Genomic DNA, 8298 nt, shown 5'->3' on the forward strand with positions numbered 1-8298 from the left:
TAACATGATGGAAAAATGTTCACATTGTCTCAACTACAAAATGAATGCCACAGTGGCTAAAGAAAACCCCAAAGTAAAACAACAACAACAGCAGTAAAAAAAAAAAAAAAAAAATCTAAGAACTGTCACATTAATCAGAAAAGGTATTATCTCATGAGGCATTATTGGCAGTACATTTTTGACACAATAATACACATTACAAATTTTACATTTAGGCCAAATTTACATTGCTTCTTTGCACATTTTGAGTCCTCCGATCCATTTATTATCACATTTTATTATTTTATGAATAGATAAAACATACACACACACACACATGTGAACATATACATACGCTCCAAGTGCACTGCTATGCAACATTTCTACACACTTTAAATGTTTAGGTGCTCGTTCATCATATGGCACCATTAGGGTGTAGCCTAACAGAGCCCCAAAATCATTTCGCAGCTTGACAACTACACAGAATATACAACCAAAGTCACGAAGAACTTTCTTCAGCAAGACAAACAAGGAGTCCTGCAACAGATGGTATGACCTCCACAAAACACTGGTCTCAACATCACTGAGTCAGGGTGGAACTGAATAAAGAAGCAGAAGCTAATGAGACAGCCTAAATCAACAGAAGATACTTACCTTGGCACATGCTTAAAGGCAAATGTTAGACATACCCATTAATCCGATTCAGCTTTTTTCTGCTTTCCGCATTCGGTGCAAAGATGTGTCATTATTTTAAAAGAAACCTGATTTTACATCCAGTACACAAAAGATTTGCATAATATGTGTGTATGCATACATATAATATACATATTATATGTATGCATACACCTACATATAAGCTGTATGTGTGGGGTGGTGAACATATATATACTGTATGTCAACCACTAATTTTCAGTGTTTTTACATTTTGTATATTTTCACAGTGTTGTTGTGTAGAACATCTCCTTATACACATGTATTTGATTTCCTCTGCATGTTTCCAGCTTTAACACAGGGGATGAAGATGTGTGAACAGCTTGGCAACCTTATTGAGCGCTTTGAAGTTAACTACCCTCCTTCTTTTTTTCCCTACAGCCTCTCTTGGTGAACTCTCATATTACCTGCAATGAATAAAGATAAATTATTTGATGCATGCATGCCTCCTTGAAAATTCATAGCCATCAGACAAATTAAGCATACAATGCAATCAGCGCACTTTCTATATGGTTTGGCGGTGGGTTTAGAAGCGGCCTTATTAAGATGCTCTTGTACAAATGTGCCAGACAAAAAAGGAATCAACTGAGCTTTTTGCTTTCCACCTATCGTACAAGTTTGAGATCAGTGAGCCTGAAGGCTGGAAGCAGTCCAGAAAACAGTGAAGCATTATCAGGACACAGTTTCTGCTTCTTTGGCACCGAGTGCCTTGAAGTGCTCGGGCAGCTGGGAAGACTAGAGGGGGGAGGGTGGTGAGGGAAGAGTAAGAGACAAGGAGCGGGAGAGAGAAAGGAGGGGTTAGCCCTATAGGACCATTTGTGATGAGGCTCATTTGCACAACGGCACTTAATTGGCTACAACAATTAATTAATGTGTTGGAAAGTTGGCACAAAAAGTTCATTTAAGAGGGTTTTAATAAGCAATTAGGGAGAAGTAACCAGTGAGGTAGAAGCAAGCGCAAAAAATAGACGTAAAAAACTCTAAATGTATAAACTTCCAACTAGGTCTTTTTGGGAATAATGTGCCATATCTGGAAAGCAGGATGCGGTTTGTTATTATGGGTAGTTATGACGCATCCCATTGTGAGCGCTGATGACATTAAAATACATTATTTTTACCCCATACTTTTATAACCCCACATGTTAATGGCACCCACTTTCCAAAAACAGCATTGTCTCCTCTCCCCTTCATTCTCCCTCCCACTGTCTGCCTCCCTCTCTCTCATTCTCACTCTGTGTATGAAATATCGCATGACTAATGAGTGGAGCAGGTTGAAATCCTGGGGAAGATGTCCTTGGAAGACGAATGCATTTTCAGCAGAATAATTAACTTAATTAACAAATTCACATGCATATTCATCAGCCTATTAATGTCTCCTCTGTGCGGCTTGATGAGCAGTGGGGTAATAACCATCTCATTTGCATAGCCTGTTCACACGACTCTCCGTTTAAAGACAAAATAAGGAAAGGAAGAGCGCGGGAGGAAGAAGGAAGAGAGAAACTGGAAAAGGAGATGACACGTAGAAAACAAGGGAGAGGCTCAGCAGGGTAACACGCAGAGGTGAGGCAGTGATGCAGCCTGGTTGGAAATAGGCAAACATTTATATTTTGACTGATAGGTGACATGAGGAGTGGTGACAAAAATGAGCCCAGATGAAGGGGCTTTCTCATCCCTCCAGTCAACCTTGTAGCTTCCCTCTCCTCATCACCACTTCCTAGCATTAATGCCTTAACATTATATCTCCTCAAAGCTGCAGCAAGTGCGCTTTTGCTTTTTAATGACCCTCTTAGTCTCATAGTGAAGTCACAGTACACTAATACTAGGGTTCAGATGCTTATCTGCGGATAGTGAACTGCTCGTCCGTCATTCGGTGGAAACACATGATCATATCAGCATGCCCTCTCCGTGCCTCTCTCCCTCTCTGTCTGCCTCATTCTCTCCTTGCTACGGTCTCTCTGGGGGAATCTTCTTGGCATTGCTCCACTCCTTTCTTCTCCACTGCCAGGCTGCTGCTGCCGTCTCTACTCTGCTACCACTGTCTGCACACAACCTGGTGCTCCTAGCAACGCCACCTCTCTCGCATACACTCCACATGGCAGTCCGATTGGCATGTGTGTTTGCACCAAGCACGCACACACACACCTCGTGTTTGACGAAGGTTTATCGCCGCTCTTATGTTTGTTTGTCGTATCGTAAATCCTTTGTCCACAGTGTGAAAGCTCACTGTTTATTCTGCCACTTCAAAAGAAAACAAAATTAAAAATGTCAATTTCAATAAACCCTCTTTCTCTCTCGACTTCTGATTGGCTGCCGGTTTGGAATAATTGAACTTGTTTCAAGCACATGCCGCCTTGAACAGTGTTCTTTACTAAATCATGTGAGACAACTCTATTACTTCTCAATGATTACAATCATTTTACCTTTTCAAATGCATAATATTTTTAATCATGATGACTTACTGACATTTCTACAGGTTGTATGATACTTTACTGTTTACAGCTTCATCCTAAACTTAGCTTTTTTTTAGTCTTTTTAAAATGTTATTCTGGTTTTTTTTTCACCTCCAGCAGATTAATTGTGTGTACTTGGAAATTGATTCGTCACTCAGTCACTTCTTATGGTAACAGAGACCGTTAAGAGGAGTTTCACGTTTCTCTGTCATTTCACTTCAAACAAATCTAAAGCACCTGATTTCACATCAGACACTGAGGAGAAATCAGTGTCTGATATCACATGACGCATCACTGTTAGATTGCAACATGCAACCAACTACTTTTCCACAAAATTTGTGGGATTTTACTTCATTTATTTATTGTCAGTTTTATTTTTTTGTATTCGCCACATTATGCTCTGATGCTGGTTGCATGTAATTCTCTGGCTTCTCTTCCGTCTGCTCTCCTTAGCATTTATATGAGCATGCACAAATGTGCGTACACATAAATTTAGAAAGCTCCTAGTCCCATTTGGGATTGTTTTGGAAGCTGACAAGTTTCTTTCTTGTATTTGAACACTCTAACATGTCTCTCTGTGAAGCATGTAATTAATCAAATTAATATGTGTGTCATAACGTAGATCTATTCTTTTGTGTTGACCGAATTTTAGGGTTTATTTCCACCTTTTAATTTTCAGTACTCTCAGTCACTTCAGTGCTCTGTTCATATGCAAAGCGTCATGGATGAAATCCTCTGACTGAGGAAACATTTCCATTTATTTATTTATTTTTATTTTGCTTGTGTCATATTTACTTGTTTTTGACATTGTTTAAATTTTGCTGTTTTGTGTTGGGTTTCTCCTGCATAGAGCAACACGTGCAGTTATCTCTGTTGTTGTTTGCTCTATGCTATATGTCTTTTACTGGAGCTGATACCACACACAGATATTTTTTGCTGGAGCATATAGCACCCTACACACTTCAACTGGTGGAGCTGCGGAATTGGAGATAAAAAGTTATTCCTCCTCAATTAGAAGCATTTAAAAAGTATCGGTACAAAACTCTTTACACATGTAGCAGTTTATACTATGAGATTTTTTCCCCCCCACAGCATGTGAGAATGTTTTTTTTTTCCTAATTGATTTTCTCACTTCCCACTCACACTGCAGTTTTTGATCTGGCTGCCTGTACAACTAACTTGGCGCAAGGGACTCAAAGGGTACCAGCTAATGGTTTGACACTGATAACCATAAAATGACCATGAAATCTTAGAATTTGCTGAGTTTTGTTTATTTCAGAGTAAAATTTTCTACTCACATTCGTAAAGAAAACAACTATAAGACACGCGACTGTTCTTAGGTACTTGAATCTGTGTCCTTCCTTATGAGATGGTTTAGCTGTCACGTCATTCCACTTCTGTTGCTTTCATAATTTTTATCAGCATGTTAAGTTATGTTTCTTCATTTTGTGCATTATGACTGTCTGGGGGAAAACATTATCTTGCTATAATACAATTACTCCCTTTTGATTAAAGATTGAACACAGTTGCAAGAGAGTTTTAGATTTCCTTTTGTAAAATATCTCTTACACTTTTTAAGTCAGCTTGGAGGATGCCGACAAGCGGTGCAAGCTGTTGTGTTCATATAGTTGTGAGAGGGAGAGCCAGGATGGGCAATTGAGATACAGAGCATTAGCCAGTGTCAGGAGAAAATTAAAGGCCAGATCGCTTTCTTAATCAGAGCACAAGCACTGCGTTAAGAAGGAATTAGGTCGACAGCTGCTGTTTAGCTGCTTACCTTGCTCCCGCTTTCTCCTTTCCTCATATATGTACACATGTTTTTCACACTCTTATTGTCATTCTCCTTTTTATTTCACTCTTTATGCTCTAAAGCTTTTTCCTTAGTCATTGTTTTGTACATTTCCTCCTGGCCTGTCACTTTTTGTTGCCCTGTCTCTCTGGCTCCCCTTCCATATTTAATCTTTTCACCCCACACGAGAGCTGCGCTTTGGCCGCTTGTCAGCACCGGACACAATCTCAGTCAAAAGTAAAAATAACCTGATTTTGTTTTTTAGAAGAGAAGAGAAGAGAAGAGAAGAGAAGAGAAGAGAAGAGAAGAGAAGAGAAGCATGATGGATAGAGGTGGTTTTTGGTTCCGTTCCAGGAGGCTCAGTAGTCTCCCTGTGGCTGATGGATGAGTTGTCATAGTTGAGTTCTTCTACATACACCTGAGATGAATGGACAAACAGCAGTGGCTCTTTCCTTGTCTATCCATCTTCCTCTGTTTAGGTACCTTCTGCTGTCCACACTTGTCCCCTACATCCGCCCATGCAAAGGGCTTTTCAGATATTGGTTTTTCAAAATGAATGTCTAATTATAGACTCGAGAAGACAATACTTGTGTGTTTGCCAAGCTTGTTGCTGCAATGATGAAAATAATTCAAAAGTGCAAGAAATGTAACAGTTGGATTTTTGTTTTATTTATTTAAAAAAACAGACATTGTAGAAATTGTTCATACAAAGCTTTCAAAGAACCTGCAATACAGCATGTTAGCACACTGACTGGAATGTTTATGTTAAAAAGCCAATATCAGATCTGTGCCAAATCAGTATGTCAGTCTAAATGGTTTACCGAAACATGCATATTAAATTCCAGCCCATTTTTCCAGCTCCCGTAGAAATAGGGTGGACTGGTCACTGAGGTCAGGAGTCATGCCACTTTCTGATTTGGCAAATGTGGCGTATAAATTTGAATTTGTTGCGTTAATCTGTGGAATCAGCTGGAATGACCCTTAGCCCGAGTGCCAGCATTTTACCAGGGATAACCAGAGCTCTTTACGCTGTGGAAATTATACCACAAAGTGGAAGGTTTTAACTGATTTTTTCAATTAACTTTCATTGCAATGCATTAGGTGCTAACAAAATTACATGAATTTTCATTTTTAATTATTTTGGTTAGAGAGAATTAATCAAATAACACTGTAAATTAATGCTGTTAGGACATTAGGTGACCTTGTGGTTAGGATAGTAGGATATCAGCAGTTATAACAGTAACTGCATTTAATATTTTGTGTGTTCTGCACTCTGTTAGAAAGGCAAGAGAGGCAAAATGCCAACACGTGCTAGTTTGTCATGTGATCAATACCCTTCAGACACAGTGGAGTTCAATGTCATGAATACAAGTTTAGTTCTGGTGCATTATAGAAAGACTGACTCTTAAAATGTTTTTGTGAGTGTTGCTCTCACCCTGGGTGCACAAGCTTACCACAGACTGCCCTTATGTAGTTGGTAGGCTACATACAGCCCATACTAACCCACCTCTTTGAAGCACAGGCACCCTCTGGGGTGAAACTACTCTGTGTCCTCTCCAAGGGGAAAGGTTTAAAAAACATTTAATTAGGCTTTTGGCATGGCTTCACTTTTCGCCTGGAGGTGCTGGAGGAGGTTTTACAGACTTCATCCCTATTAGAGCCTCACCGATTAAACATTCATGAGAGCAATCAGGAAACCCTATGTGTTCTCTCCTGCTGTACAACTTCATCTGTAGTTTGCAGTATAGTGTTGCATGTCAAGGTTTATGTCGCTGAATTATCCGCCTGGGTGGCGTGTGCTCTCTTTTTATGCAATGACTTTGTAATTATTTGCCTTTTGAAACAGTACATGAAGGTGTTTCCTCAGTCATGGTGCATCCATGCATGCGTATAGTAAAAGTCCTCCTGTTTTGGTGGTTCCCAGATCTGGTCTAGAGAGGTGTTGTACGGCTAAGATGGCGCAGGAAGGCAGAGGAAGTTTGGGGGAGTAGGTTGGGATGGTGTTGGAGGGAGAGATTGGGGGTGGGCGGGGTGGAGGGGGGGCAACAGATGGTACGCCACGCTGCGAGGGACGTCGGCTGCCACGGGTGGGGGTGGGGGGTGTGGAGTGGGGGCAGATAAATGGGAGTGGGAGGAGGTACTTTTTCCCCAAAGTGCCAGCAGGGATGACGAGGAGGGGGACTAGATGTATGTTAGCGTGCTTGTACGAGTGTGCCTGCGTCTCCATGTGTGTGCCCGCCTTGCATGTGTGAAGCAAGGGCCATATTCAGACTCCCGCTTCTCATCGAGCTGGGTGAGGAGCCGCTGCCCCAGTGCCTTGTGCCCACTCAGTGTCTGTCTGTGGACTTCCAGCGTTGGAGAAGAGTGATGACTCCCCACGTGCCAGTACACAGCTAGCTTGCTGGTATCAAGGCTGTATGAAGAAGATGCTGAAATTACTCGTAACCCAGTTGTTGTGATGAACTACAAATTGTGATCCTCACGTCAGACACCATAAATCAGCCTCGAGCAAAACGGCCATATGTGAGGGGAATTTAATAGCGCTCGTTTGATTTTTGTGCTTTTTCCTTTTTTTTGTTGGGCCAGCCTTTATTTCATTGAAAGCTGCTGAGCCAAGAGGAGAACAATTGAAACTTACCCTCAATATTCTGCATCCCTACCCATCATCTCTTTCTCCCATCCTCATCTCCCCTCTTCTACAACACCTAGGCATGCACAGAAGGCGCACATGCCCACACACATGTACACACCAACCCCCCAATTACAATGGTTGCCTGTGAGCACACCAGCTTCAGTGGTATATATGGCTCTGCCTATTGAACAGATGTTGTGGAATTTAAGATGCAAAACCACCCCTCCATCACCCCCCATGCAACTCACACATGCATGTATATATACACACACACAACCCTCACTTTCCCTCCCCCCAGCTGGCCCTGCCATGAACATGCCATGTGGCGCTCCATTCCCCCTGGCACTCTGACTCTGGCTGTGCCAACTCTGCCGCGTCTGGCCGCCGCCAACTGGAAAGACTAAGAAAACAGCAGACTCAAAGTGCACTCTTTCTTTGTGTGCTGTCTGGGAGAGTGTGTGTGTGCATTTGTTTCTACCTGCAGAAAACTTAAACTGTCAGTTTTTTGGAGCAATAATTTTTGTAAAACTGAAGAATTGATTTTTACTTTCAAGCGACGTAACAACAGCTCTGACGTCCTGTACAGTTTGATGGGAGATGGAACTGTGCGCGTGTGTGATCATTTGTGAGTTTGCGTGCCTTTTGCCTCCTTTTCTGTGCACAGGTGTACAGCATACGCAGTGTGCACAGCATGTCACGCTGTCAGTCCGTACGTGCTGATTGTGAATCCACTTGGG

The sequence above is a fragment of the Diplotaxodon limnothrissa genome, linkage group LG8 (genome assembly GCF_057381915.1).
Source record: "Diplotaxodon limnothrissa isolate DT_005_m linkage group LG8, D_limnothrissa_male_GT1.1, whole genome shotgun sequence".
In the NCBI taxonomy this organism is placed as follows: Eukaryota; Metazoa; Chordata; class Actinopteri; order Cichliformes; family Cichlidae; genus Diplotaxodon; species Diplotaxodon limnothrissa.